Below are 14209 nucleotides of genomic sequence, written 5' to 3'. Positions count from 1 at the left end.
GATTTAAACTTTTCGTGGCGATAATTGCTGTTTAGTCATCTCTTTCGGTGTTTGCGTACGTCTGACGTCGGTAGTTCTCTCTATTGAACATCTACCATGTTATTGCTTCGCACAGACGAGCAGCCATCATCAATGGCGACAAATACATTAGCAATAGAGAAAGACAAAACAAGGAAGACAACTAACAACGCTCAAGACGCTTCCACTGTCAAATTTTACAAACAAAAATTCCGGGTCACGCTGTTTACTAGTTCGGCCCCCGAATACGCTCGCCGATATTCAAGCTACTATAATCTGAATAAGGTATATAAAAATATCGTCATTACGTTATTAACCCGCGGACCCATTTTAGATGAAGTTGTATTATCCAGTTGGTGTCTTAAGTAGACCGGCTGGGGCGTCATGAGGGGTATGTTTTAGATCGACTGCAGACATCTACAGAGTTCCACATATAGGCGCGCATCTATGTTAACTTGTCGTCGTTTCGCTTTCTGACGGGTTCACTAAACTTGGGTTAACAATTTCATACGTTCAGGTCTTTTGGTACGGTTCATTAGCGTGAAGATTTAGCGATACGAGGCAGGCGGTACAAGTGGCAATAAAAGTTCCCTAAATAAGAAAAGAGCAGCAAGTCATTTGCGCGCCATTTTATGAATGTTTTAACCGAGTTTGCCTCGTCTGCAGGTCTTCTTGACAGTCTCATTTTTGATGCATATGTTTTATTAGGTACTGCGATCCGGCTTTTTTAGCATCAGCTGGTCGGTTTTGGTCGTATATTGATCTGCTTGCAAGAAGTACGCGAATCGGGTCGGCCGGCCTCATAGGCGATGACAAGCTGACCGTCAACTGATATTTTACTACGGACTATGTAACAAATGTCCTCCAGGGTTGGTGCATCTCGGTCGGAGCGTGAGTTGGCTATAGTCAATGTAGTGTGACAGCCCTATGAATATCCTCTATGATTTTCTATTCCTGGATATCGGCAATAAGTTCATTTGCACGACTGGTTATTAGCAAGGTGGCAAGTTGACTATAAACGAAAACGGGGCTATCTAAATATACCTGAATACGGCTGAAGCTTTATCCCTGACCTTTATGAAAAGCACGAAAGGAAACAAGTGTGTCCTGGTTAAATTGAGTTATTCATTAGCATCATGAATGATCAAATTGGCCTGTGGTATTCGTTGGCACATGTATTCGAGTTGAGCCCAGTTGAGATACGTACGAAAATCGTTGATTTTAATTCTTTTACCATAATGCAAACATAACTGGCATTGGTTTTGATTGATTTAGGTCATCGTTAATCCTTGAAAGGACTGCAGACTCGAAAGTTAAAGTAACCGAATCGATGATCGGTTATTTACTTTTTCGCACGAAAGCGATTCTCCAAATACGATGTCTGTCTGCGGTAGTTGTTGTAGCTGGTTTTGGAAAGTAGGATTTCTATCTATATTAACAGCGTTGCCTATTCACAGCAACCAGTGCTATATATATATATATATATATATATATATATATACATATCCGAAACGACAAGATAGTTTCGAATTTGGTCCTTTTTAACCACTGAGATTAATCTCACGCTCATAATCTAACATCGAAAGGAGAAGCTTGCTTGAAAATTTATTTAGGTATTCAAAAATGGAAATGAAGCATCCCGAAGCCCTCTGAACCATATGTGGTACCCTCTCTTCACGACCAGGCTTTGCTATAATTACCTCCTAAAAATAATAACTTTTTTCATTCTGACTTCTTCTCTAGTATTTGTGCCGTTGGCAACACTCCAAATAGCGATTCCTGGTTTCGTCATTAACAAATTCTTTGAATCGCCTTAATGAGTGGCTCTCCGCTTCGAATACAGAAATTGTCACACAAAAAATACCTGTACGAAAACGCATTCGCAATACCCTAGTTTTAAGTTGGCCCATGTTGGACGACTGGCAAGCGTGTGGCTTTAGTGACATATTTTTTCTGCACAAAGAAGAAGGCATTGGACCGTGAGATATCAAATACCATAGAGCTGTAGCTTGCTGAAGCCATATGTGCTCGCCAGACCAGTGAAATGACACTGACTGAAACTATATGTGCTGGGTATAACCACTTTTTTAAGCCGTTAAACAATGCCGAATGAATTTATGATTTTCCGAAGAAAAAGAGCCGCAGACTTTTGTTTTAGTCGTATTTCTCTTTATTATCCTGTAACGAATGATTTTGAGAACTTACTGCTTCCTTATTCATTTCAAGCAAAAGGTATATAGGTTTTTTGCAAAATGTAGAGATATTACACTCCTTAAAAACGTTGTAGTTTTTTCAGTTACTTTTTTAAAAAAATCTTGTACTAACGTGTTATTTAATATCCAGAAATTTACATATTATATAACGTTTAGATAGCAATTTATCGAATGCCGCAAAAGGGGGTTCTCAAAATTATTGATCGTTTTCAAGCCAAAAATATTTATTATGTTTCAAAATAATATTACAGTATTAGTATTATGAACCATTTTTTTAGTAGTACTATGATTTTATCTGTGGAACCTTTGTGATTTCTAGGCGAAAAATAGCAATACGTGTTTTTTATACCCTTCCATTGAAACTAAATTAACACCATTAAGGAAATTCTGTAAAAACCGAGACAGGCGACAATCTGATTGTGTAAGATCCGGACTATACGATAAATAAGTTAAACTTTTTCCAGAAAAAATGTTCTCTTAATTTCTGTCAGGTTTCCCAAAGTAAATATTGTTCAGCATTATCATGTTGAAAGACTATACTTTTTCTGTTCACTAGTTCCGTGGCTGATTGTAATCTTGTTAATTGTTGACAGTCGAGGTCCGAATCGATCGTTTCGCCATATGGCAGGACCTCACGATGTCCTTCCGTTCCTTTTTCAAATTTTCTAATTTCACTAAAACACGTAGCATCAATCTGAGCCTTGTCACCTGTTGTAAGGTACATTTTTTTCACTTATTTCAATTTGTGTATTATGTGATTTATTTTTAATCAGAGATTACTTTACAGATGGCTTGATTTCGTTGCATTCTTATAGAGTTTCACAAGTGAAAGGTCAATGGCACAACCCAAAACATGGAGCTCTTCATGTGGCCAGCTTTCTTCAAACTATTTGGTGGTGGCTACTTAGTTCCGCAATCACGTTATCAACTTCTCCGTAGGTGGTCGACCGCTACGAGAAGAGCACCTTCCAGGTTGAAATTTCCAGAACGAAATTAGCAAAATCGTTTCTTCTAACTAAAAACAGTCGATATTTTTACGGGTCTGGGCAGCATTTGTGCTGGTATTATAACAAAATTATAAAATATAACGAATTTTGACGGGCATCTTACTTATTTTCAAGACGCTTTATCTCAAGTCTGAATAGAGGCAGTTTAGTGCATGTACTACGGTCAAATCTCAGCTTTTCAATAATGGTACGAACGTCGAAGCGACTTACATTACCTGAGACACATGACCCCGAAACTGTCTAGTTAGAAGAACAATTAACTTTTTTTATAGAACTCAAAGTTCGTTAAAACCAGACATACGGCATTTTGCCCAATGATCCGATCAAGTGTCTCCGTAATAATGGTGAAGTATTTACCTGCCAGATAGGGACGCAGGGTGGTCTACGTTCGAAACTGCGCGTAGACGAACCGGTGTGGAGTCAACTACTTATAGCAGTGCTTAACGGCTGGTGTGCCAGTCGTAGAACTCGAAATTTACTGAGGTAGTACATTCTGTCATTGTCGCATAACTATTGCTATCTTTTACCAATTGTTACTTGACTAGCTTGAACTAGCTCTATAGTAATGTAAGTGTGTACTTAATGCGATAGACAAATTTTAATGAAAATACACAAAATTATTTGCGTGTGGTTTTTTGGTCAAATTAATAAAGGTCATAAAAACGTTATATCTGTTTTTTAAAGTATACCTTGGTTTGAGGGGTCTAATTTGCTAACCGGGGTACATCTTGATTTGATGAATTGCGTCGTTTGCAATTATGTGTTCCGTGCTGTCTAGAAGGGGCTATTCTGTTACGAAATCTAGCTTTTAACTTTCGTCTTTTCGTCTATTTTTTCTATGGCACCTGGTAGATTTTGAGACGTAAACGTCTGTTTCCTTCGTTGTTAAGAAAGAGTGCTGGCAGGTAAAGATATATAGGCTTCTAATGCGTTGGAATGGTTTAATCTGTACTAGAATTTAAATGGATAAACTAGATTAGTCGTTTTGTTAAGCCGTATTACATTTTGTGTCATTTTTTAATTTGTATAGAATGATCTCCGTGAAAAATTGTGTCTAGTTTAAACTTACTTTCATCCAGCGGTCCGGATGGGCAGAACATCCGGCGCAGCTGTGGCAAGCTCGAGCTCCCTAGTTGCAAGCAAAACAGTCCGACGAAAATTACGTCCCTTGTTTCCGTTATCGGTCAACTCATCCAGATCTCGTCTAAGCATTATTCTGTCATTTCGCCTCCTAATCCCGTGACGAATCAGCATCCAAGCAATGTAATGTGGTCTATGATACTTCTACCTTAGGTTAGTGTGCGGTCCATATAGGTGAGTAACTTCTATATATTTGATATAATCTATCGCTGGAGTGCCGCTGTCAACCGTATTATGAAGAAGATTCGCATTTGTGTGTAACTGTGTCCGGTGACTCGATCGCACGAAGTGACAGAATTAGGGTTAAAATTGCTTACACTTGGTAAGATACCGTGAAGCGGCGGCAAATATAGAATTAATAAATGTCTATCAACCTATCCAAGTCTAAAAAAATCATAGAAATACTTAGCGATCTGTAGAATGACACAAATTTTCGAGGAATACATCAATGTAATAGGCCTAAGTAGTGATGGCGAAAATTTGAACCTTTCTTTCTTTAGGACGTTGGTGTGCCTGTTTTACCTCATTCGTGGCACTAAAATTGCCTTTCATGAACTACTGATGCATGTTTTATAATTGATTAAAATAAAGAAAGTACTAAAATATTACCTTAATCCAACGGTGTACGCGTAATAAACTGCTGGCGCGTACCTTGAAAATTACTATCTTATAATAAACTTTATGTTTAATGATTTAAATAAAATTGTTTGATAGATTAGATAATTTTACACCCTACTATAAATACGATGTAAATCTAATACGTGTTTAATTTAAACTAAGGAACGTTCGATAAGTAAGTTCCTGGGCCATATGACTGCAATTATTAATTCTTAATAAAATTTCAGTTCTGTCGACTCCGTTGTAGAACGGATTCTTTGTCTATGATCACGGAAACTTGCGAGAAAAACGAGACAGACTATCACAGCTCGATTCGTCTTATTAGCTTTGTGTCACGACGTCACCATACAGTCTGCATGCACCGGGCACGATGCTGTTGCGTAAACGATTTTAACTATTAAAAGCACGTTTGTAATCTTACAAACACTGTATATAATGTCGCTGGCTCGATATGTGCCCCCTCAAGACGCGCGCACTGCCGACTGGCTTGGCCACGGTAACTGGAGACTGCTGTTTTACATTCTTGGATTGTACATCGGCATCGTAAAAGTACTTCTCCCGCAGTATATGATTAACCGAAAGGAATACAAACTTCTAGGCGTTATACGCACGTATAATTTCCTACTGATCATTGTCAATGTGTTTTTCCTGTATAACCTTGGCACGAAGACCTACTTTGGTGGCGGGTACAGCTGGTTCTGTCAGGGTCTGGATAGGACTAACCCAGACCTGAGCATCCTGCGGATCAACTACAGCTATATGTTTGTGCGAATGTTCGAGTTTCTCGATACGGTGTTTTTTGTGCTGCGTAAGAAATACAGCCAGGTTACTTTCCTGCACGTATCGCATCATTGCCTTGCTATCATCTTGCCGTGGTGCGGGATCCAATACGGAATCGACGGCCAGGCCTGTTTGATGGTCGTGTTCAATATGACGGAACAGATCCTTATGTACACATACTATTTTCTGTCATCATTTCCATTCTTTCGACCATATCTCGGCTGGAAACGCTATCTCACTCTATTTCAAATCGTGCAGTTTGCCGTTATCGGCATTCATATGACCTTGCCACTATTATATGATTGCAACTATCCCATTTTGAACTCACTCACTGTGGTAACGGCATTTGTGTATTTCTTTTTAATGTTCCTTGTATTTTATCTCAGTACGTATAGAAAGAGGAGCTTAAGTGCATCAAAATGTTCACTAGAACTACAAGAAATTGATCAATCACGGAAAATTACCTAGAAACCTTTTCATAACGGATACGATACGTAATAGCATAGAAACTACAAGTGGAAAAACGGAACTGAAAGGACACGTTCGGATTGTAAGAAAATGGTAATTCGTTAGTCAAGGTGTGGATGTCTGTCTTTAACTCTATGAAGTGTGATTAGATTGATTTAATTCAAGCCTAGCTGATCTACTGGTAAAATACAAACTAAAAACACCTTTATTTAAAAATATGTGATACAATAATCAGTCATTTGTCCAATCTCATAACAATATTTGAACTATATGTAAACAATGAAGAAATTATTATGCTGTTCGGTCCAAACAACTATGAATAAGCACATTTAGGTCTCACCGCCATGAACGTAATTTGGCCGAAAATCAAATAGAATATTAGAAGTAATATTTAGATCATGAAACGCATAAAATTCATCTGGATCAAACACTCCCTGTATTCTTCCATATATTTCATTTATTCTTAAAAAAATACATGTGTGTGGTTTATTGATGCGTGCTGCACATTTCGATTGTAAGAGAAATAAATGAAGATTGTAAACCATTATGAAGTGCCTCTGTTATTCCACGGGGCGTCTTAGGTTCATAAATATATATATAAATATAAATGTAAAATAAACATAAATATACATATTATAGAAACATTTGTCCCGCTTAGGGTTTTACCGGGTTAGTACCGCGCTTTGCGATGTTTTAATCTTGGCAATCGTTCTATTCGTGGTCACCGATGTTAGTTCTGATCCAGTGCTTTACCACAATAACAGCGCAAGCGATGAACCCTTACGTAAGTACAACATTATGCCACTACACGGTCATTCATTCAATGCTCATAGTATAATAGATAAATGTATGCAAACTATGTTCGTGGGATCTCCTTAAGGTCACGTGCATACGTGGCCTTATGGAAAGAGGGGTACAAAATATCAGAGACGTGCCTTCGATTCTCAAATGTCGCTGCGCTTCCAGTAAACAATGTACAAATTTCTATTGCTCGTTTTGTACTTACCATACTTCAGCTACTTCCTTATTAAAAGCTCATCGTGAGGGATATACATTTGCGGAAGTGACAGCCATTTAAAGATTGTTATACACGTAGTATGAGCATTAGGTGTGGTGAATACCTTGTAAACCAACGAGCGATAATTTGCCTGCCTTTTTTCTATCTTTCTTTCGCGTTTATCCGTTGAAATCACTATCCATCCAAAATTTTCGATGGGATACTTCCGAGCCCTTTTTATTACTCACTTACCCTGCAACTACTTGCAACATTATTGAATAGTCAAATATAGAGTATTTTTGATTTCTACTTTTCTTCTATATGGATTATAGTATCGATGCTATTTTCAACGTCCTAAGCGCTACAAGATTTCGTTGTGTGACAGTATCTGAGTGACACGGCGCTAATCATCCTGATGTTTTGGCGATTCCACCTCTCTGACACTTGTTTTGCACAGGGGGCATCTGCTTGGTGGAGCCTGATCTTAGTTGTCCTTTCTAACGTCCCGGTTATGGGGCCTTCACTGAAAGCTAAATTTTACATCATTCTCTACATGTTCTAAAAACCCAAACTTAAACTTATCAGAATAATTCAGCAAGATAATTTCGAACACCATCCAGAAAAGCGCTGCCACGTTCTAATACTATTTTTAAGCTTTAGAATTTTCTTACGATGAAATAAATTTATTATAAATATAAATATTTTTATCACGAAAATATTTTTAGGCAATCCCACGGCAACTTCTTGAGCTGGTATAAAGTTCCGCCGCAAAAGTGCTATTATTTTTTATGCATTAGTTTTACATCTCTTGGTACACGTAAGATTAGTTTACTTTGTCAACGATAACTAGAGCTTACAGTTTGTACATTAGATTTCGACTTACGAGATTTTGTAGACATTTTTACGAAAAGTCTATATGAATTGTTGTTATAAGCAACATCTAACGATCAACCCCATTTTTGATAAGCACTATGAAAAGTAACACTGTAACAGAAAGAAAATCCTCAAAAAATCAGCGTGAAGGTGACAACCTACATTTTATGTTTATTCCGTCTAATTTTATTAGATTTGCAAACATCTGGACATACTAGAGAAAAAGCATGAGAAAAAGTAGCCAAATTAGATGGAATACGAAGCTTCTGTATACGTAGCTACTTTACTGAAATTACCTGGAAGATGACAGAAATCATTTTTTTACTAAGACGTCTCTCTACACGCAGTATACTACATTTCGGATTTTGGAGCATACGTAGCACTCTTTTTCAACCGTTTCTTTTGTACTTTTGAGTTGAAAGAAATAATGTGTAAATATCAAAATTTTCCGAGCCTACTCAGATTAATGTTTCATTTCAAGTCTGGTTCATTTTTGGCCGAATTGGTGGCCTAAAATCACTTTTAAAAAATAATATTGTTAATTAAACTTACATCTATTTATGAAAACCACACCGTACGCGGAACAAGAATTCTGACCTACATCTTCAGGTTCTTGTTACTGGAAAAACTTTTCCGGTACTTGTTGTTAGTAGTGGTTGAAGTTTTTAGCTGTCCTACAGGCGTATTGTTGACTTAGGAGGAACGACGACGTTGAACCTTGGCTGCCCAAACTTTCACAATAAGATATATGTATGTATATATATATATATATATATATATATATATATATACTGTAATTTATCTGCTATATTCACTGTAGAACCTGAATTAATGCGCGCGTTAAATTTAACTCTGACCAACCTCTCCGATGGTTGATGGGTCCAACTTAGCCCTCCAATTGAATCCAACCATCTTAGCCTTGTATAATAAACACAACAATAACAAACAAAAAAAGGAAAATCTCCGTCGTCGTGTTTGTATGCAAAAGATCATCGAACTTACTTGCAGGCTCGTGACTTTACCAGCTCAGGTGTCATGATGAGTGATTCGGGCGAAATGGCTCCATTCTACCGGAAAATATTTGCAGGTTGGGAAGAAAAGAATCAAAGCGCAGAAACGATGCTTTTTTGGGGTACTGGAATCATGTGTGGATTTGCAGGTGGCTGTGTACGCAATTTTTTGTACAAGCGCCCTTTGTATGCAGGTAGGTCAAGCCATAAAATTACCATTATATATCTACTAAAATCTGATTCAGCCCGTTGCAAACTTTCTTTCCCTTTGTTATCATCGTTAAATATGAAAGTGTCCAGCTATTCATGTCGCGTATATTCATAGGGTGCGTAAGAACTGGCGTTGCAAACAATGTTGAACCAATGTGATCTCTACAAGCAACCAAGACAGCATAAGGATAAATTGATGAAAAGCCTACTTCTATCAGGGTACTGGGTTTCGCGACTATTCACGTTCATTATTCATGTGTGTGTTTCTCTGTCTTCCAAAAATGAATTCCAAACATAGTTTTAGCTGTCGTTTTTCCAAATATAAAAAATATAAAAACTCTTTCTGCTCGGGTGTCCCAATTGCAAATAGTTGATTCAGTCTTTGTGAGCGTTAGAGGCACCTTTGCGGCGCATTTCCTTCAAAAAAATAATAGCTGTGAATCTCCTAGACATCTGGCGTGGTAATCCTACGTAATGAATCATACTGAACACAAATTGTCATAAACGTTGCTGGTTTCAAGTTGCTTAATGTGCACTTAAATGTTAGCTTTCCAACAGCACTTCGTAATAGGAGCCATCGCGGTTATAATCTTAGAGCAAGCACGGCAGTATAATAGGAAGAGGCGCGAACGTCGAGAAGCTATACTTCGGCACTACGTGATGCTGCACCCTGAGGACTTTCCAGAACCAGAGAGAAGGAAAATCGCCGATATTTTTACGGATTGGAACGTCCGTCGATAAACAGCCGTTAGTAACTGATGAAAAATCTGGAACGAATAGCCAGAGTAGATGCTAGGCGCCATTTCGTGAATGTATGTTACGAGTAGTGACTGCTACAATGGTTTTTTGTTGTATTATATATACTCGCTTAGAATAAATAACCTATAATATAAGGTAATGTGTGTTCCCTTGTGGCGACCTTTGATTGAACTCTAACCCTCAGGTTAAGTCAATTTGCGTGCCAAAACAAAGCGTACATTTATACTTGCGTTTGCATTACACATAAATAACTTTTTTTTAGGTATACAGTTCCTAGCAAATATTTTAGCAATTCAAGTTAAAAACCCAAAAAAAAAGTAAGCTTATTCTAAGGTCAGCATATATTCATATATTTGCGTTAGTGAGTCGGTACATCTTTCAAGATTATATAATCAGTATCCAATACGTTAGGATGCATATGTAGACCGAAATTTCCTTCTGTTTCTATGGGTAGAACGTTTTACGATGTTGTATTGAGAACTCGAATAACTACACTTGTTCAGTGAAATGAAAAACATATTTATAGGAGTAAAGCTTTGACTGCACAGATGGCATATGGTGTTACACGGTAAATTGGAAAACGAAGTTTTTTGAAAGTTTCGGAAGCTTACGCGATTTCTGGTTTTCCATTTGACGCATTCTAATTCAAGAGGAAAATCTTCAGTTCAGTGAGAGCTTCCTTGACATCTCTAAACCGATGCTCATTGGATTACTAGCATTGTTTAAGCATTCTTCTTGAAGCAAGCGTTGAGGCAGATGTAATGTGGTTTACACAAGGGACTATCAATTGAAGGATTTGATTTTAGTCTACTAAGCATTGGAGATTCCGTATTTTCTTCTCCGCATACAATAGGCCTTTAAGTATTAGGCAGTCTTGGCTGTTTACTCTAGTTCCGACATGAATACCGCATCTGCTCGATTCCATAATCGAATGCCGTGCAATCTCCGGGGGGAACATAAGCCCGATCTGAAAAGGTAGGTTACATCTTCATGTCATGTTATAGTTATGTAGCTCAGTTAGCTACGCGTAAGACTAAAAACTTTAGTATAGATAGCTTCAGCGGATTGGAATTCAATGTACTCTAGGTGGACGCCTTTGACCAGCAGCCACGACACGCGCTTGACATGAAACATATACAAGGCCAAATTTAAATTAGCACGACCCGACTTGCGGCACTTTTCCCCGTTCGTTCAGAAGTAGGCGAAATAATTTGACGCATGCTTTTATTTTTAGCCAAACTTTTGTCACATTTCAGCCCACACAAATCGTTCATTCTAAATTTCATCACATTACAGGCAATCCGCTGCGGTTGATTTAAAAAACTTCGACATTTTCTGTAGAGGTAACTAGACGTTTGTAAACGTAGCTGTCGCTGTGAACAGGCACGTCATTCTGTGTTCGCCGTTTTTAAACTCTCTAGTTTAGTGTAGTTAGAAAAAGTTGCCGATTGCCTAGAATTTCACATTGTTATGCCTAACACCTCAAACTTGTAAGCCATGCGCTTGCGCGTTCAAATCTTTCAACAGCGAAATATGTCTTTTTGTTTTGACTGAGAACCATCATTTGATAAGGATAAATCGACCGTCTCTAGCTATGACCTTTGCACATATTTCAGAGAGCTTTTCGACTGGATTTTTCCGTAAGTTGATAGCTTTATTTTCTGTAAACTCATAAGTATGTTTTTTTTATACTGAGCATTTCCATCATGGAATATGGACCCATTCTTATTTGCCATAGCTGGGCGGGCTTTTTGGGTACTTCACCCTAAACTATCGAATCATTGCTAACACTTAATTTCGTTAGAACTTTGGTAGTCTGAAAGACGCTCACGGAGAAGCACTTTTGACGATCCCATCAAATGCGCCTATTTTGGACGGTGTCTAGATTCTAGCTCACGTTTGAAGGACACTATGACAGATAAGCGACGATCTGCTCTGAATGACGGTATTGTATATTATCCACTTATTATCGGCCGCCATCATCTTTGTAAGAAAAGGGTCTTCTCGTTTGATTTCAGACGACTGGCCGTGCAAACACGGTCCATCTTTTGGTGAGGGTCAGCTCATGAGGAATTCAAACAAACGTCGGCTTTACTGCCGTAATCATTGATTACTAGATGTCTTTGAATGCTTGAATTAGACGTTCTTGTGTTTCCTGTAATCGACTACAGTCACAGTTTGTCCTCATAGTCAGCGAGTCGACCTGACGCGTTTTACTTTCGATGCAACAGAAATCAGCACTTCGAAAGCGTGCGAGTAGGTACAAATTCCGAAAATTCTTCACGAGCTTGGGTTGTATTCATTTTCCCGAAACAAAACTCCAAATCGACCTTAAAGGCGCTTTTAATACGCAATTCAATCATTAGAAGCTTGTGCAATTTAACTGAAATGCGCAATCGAATCAAGCACGGTATCAAAATAGAGCCATCCGGAAGACAGACCTATAATTCTAGTGAATAATCACTTTTCCCAACCAACATTATTTGTGGCATTTCCGTTTAAGTCCCTTCAGTATTCGAAACGTACTCATGGACGACCCAATAAAGCCCTCACCGAACGAATTTAGTAACGCACACACTTCTATATACATATTCTAAAAGGATCTATATAGATCCTTGTCATAGGCTATCGCAAAGCGGTGTTTACCTTAAGGTGCACAAATCTTATCCTCTGAGTAGATCTCCTATATCTGTTCTGTGTCAAACCATATTTCATCTTGTGAAATGACAAAAATAAAGAAGCATTATCAAGTCATTGTATCAACAGCAATTGTTCATTAGCTACTACTAAAAATTCAAGAACGCGCGAAATTTGCAGGTTAACGAGAGGGGGTAAAGCTATACAGAAGAAAATAACGATACCAAATGTTTCAGTAGTTTGCATATAACTGAAAAATCAAGTTTTCTTAATTGTGTTGTGCAAAATTGTGCTGTGTACCAAGGTTGACGGTAATCGCATCATAATAACAGGTCTAACGTTTTGTTTTCTGCAACTCAGTGGAGCGAGCCGACACTGTAGCAGCGCTTAAACCCTATGGAGATATAAAAAAAAAAACATAAATTGCATTTTAATCAACATATTACACCTGATTGCGATTTTCACCGATGACGATAAGGCAATGATGATCAAGTGATTGCAGAACTAAGAAAGGCAGGTATGGAATGAGACTAAATTTTGCCGCCATTGTTTTCATCGAAGTAAAAGGTTATGAGTTACCCTATGTAAATGCATGTTATTGGCACGTATATTGGGTTAGCGGCAACTATAGTGTTACAATCGTATTAACTCTCGAAAATTTATTTTGCCAGCTGAGGCAATGCTTAATTCTTCCTAAAATATTTGTGTTTCTAATATCAACCCAATTCTACCTTCATGATTTGTATTCGAATTGGTTTTCATCGCGATACGGGCAATAAGGCCTTGAGCGAATGCACTGGTAAAAAGATCATTCAGGCTCCTCCCGACAGCTAGGACATGGCTGTGAGGCCACCGCTGTCTACTAGAGTAGATCAGGCTCCTTACAACGTATTGTCCAATATGAATACTTTTCGAGGATGAATTACTCACATCCAGGTAAATTAATCTATTAGTGAACGAAAGTATCTCGGCAAATACCGAATAATACTTTATGGAAAGAAAAAGTTTAAGTAGACTAACCATATCTTACAATGGCAAGGAGGATTGAACAAAAAGTGAATAGCTTTATTAGTTTCTGTAGTTTTATTACTTTCTTATACTTTCTCAGAATCTCTAGAAGAGATGCAGCCAACAAAAGAAGTATTCTATTCATTCTTTCGTTATTTTTTTCTACAATAAGAAATAAAGCTTAGTCCTAGGACGTTTCCGTCTAATGTAATTTGGACCAGTTAAGTAAAATATCGCAACGGCTGAGAATTGCGCATAGTCATCTGGTCTAACTAGCTATTGGAACCCGCAAAAAAGGTATACCTCACTTCGTATTTCGTCGCACAAAGTAGGGGGACAAAAGCGGGATCACGTGATCAATGTGTTTGCATCACACTGATCACGTGATCCCCCCGTTGTATACAATAGCAAGAATCGGCGGGAGTAAAGCACACCTGTCGCCGAGTCGGACGTATCGCGACACAACAAAAG

At 38.1% G+C, this 14209-nt stretch overlaps 1 long non-coding RNA gene across 3 annotated transcripts; it reads right to left on the bottom strand.

Moving 5' to 3' along the window:
- Nucleotides 1-6306: 6306 nt before the first annotated feature.
- LOC147754796 (uncharacterized) lies at nucleotides 6307-10243 on the bottom strand. Of its 3 annotated transcripts, none has more exons than XR_015329552.1 (3): nucleotides 8667-10243; nucleotides 8277-8410; nucleotides 6307-7771 (listed from the first exon to the last, which is right to left on the bottom strand). It is a non-coding gene; the product is annotated as an uncharacterized LOC147754796 (long non-coding RNA). The 3 variants fall into 3 exon arrangements; XR_015329551.1 differs by lacking the exon at nucleotides 6307-7771 and having other exon boundaries at nucleotides 8254-8410; nucleotides 8667-8845; nucleotides 8976-10243; XR_015329550.1 differs by lacking the exon at nucleotides 6307-7771 and having other exon boundaries at nucleotides 8254-8410.
- Between the last annotated feature and the right edge of the window lie 3966 nt (nucleotides 10244-14209).

The sequence above is a fragment of the Varroa destructor genome, unplaced genomic scaffold, assembly GCF_002443255.2.
Source record: "Varroa destructor unplaced genomic scaffold, Vdes_3.0 BEIS01000006.1, whole genome shotgun sequence".
NCBI classification, from domain to species: domain Eukaryota; kingdom Metazoa; phylum Arthropoda; class Arachnida; order Mesostigmata; family Varroidae; genus Varroa; species Varroa destructor.
This window is presented reverse-complemented; position numbering and strand designations above follow the sequence as displayed.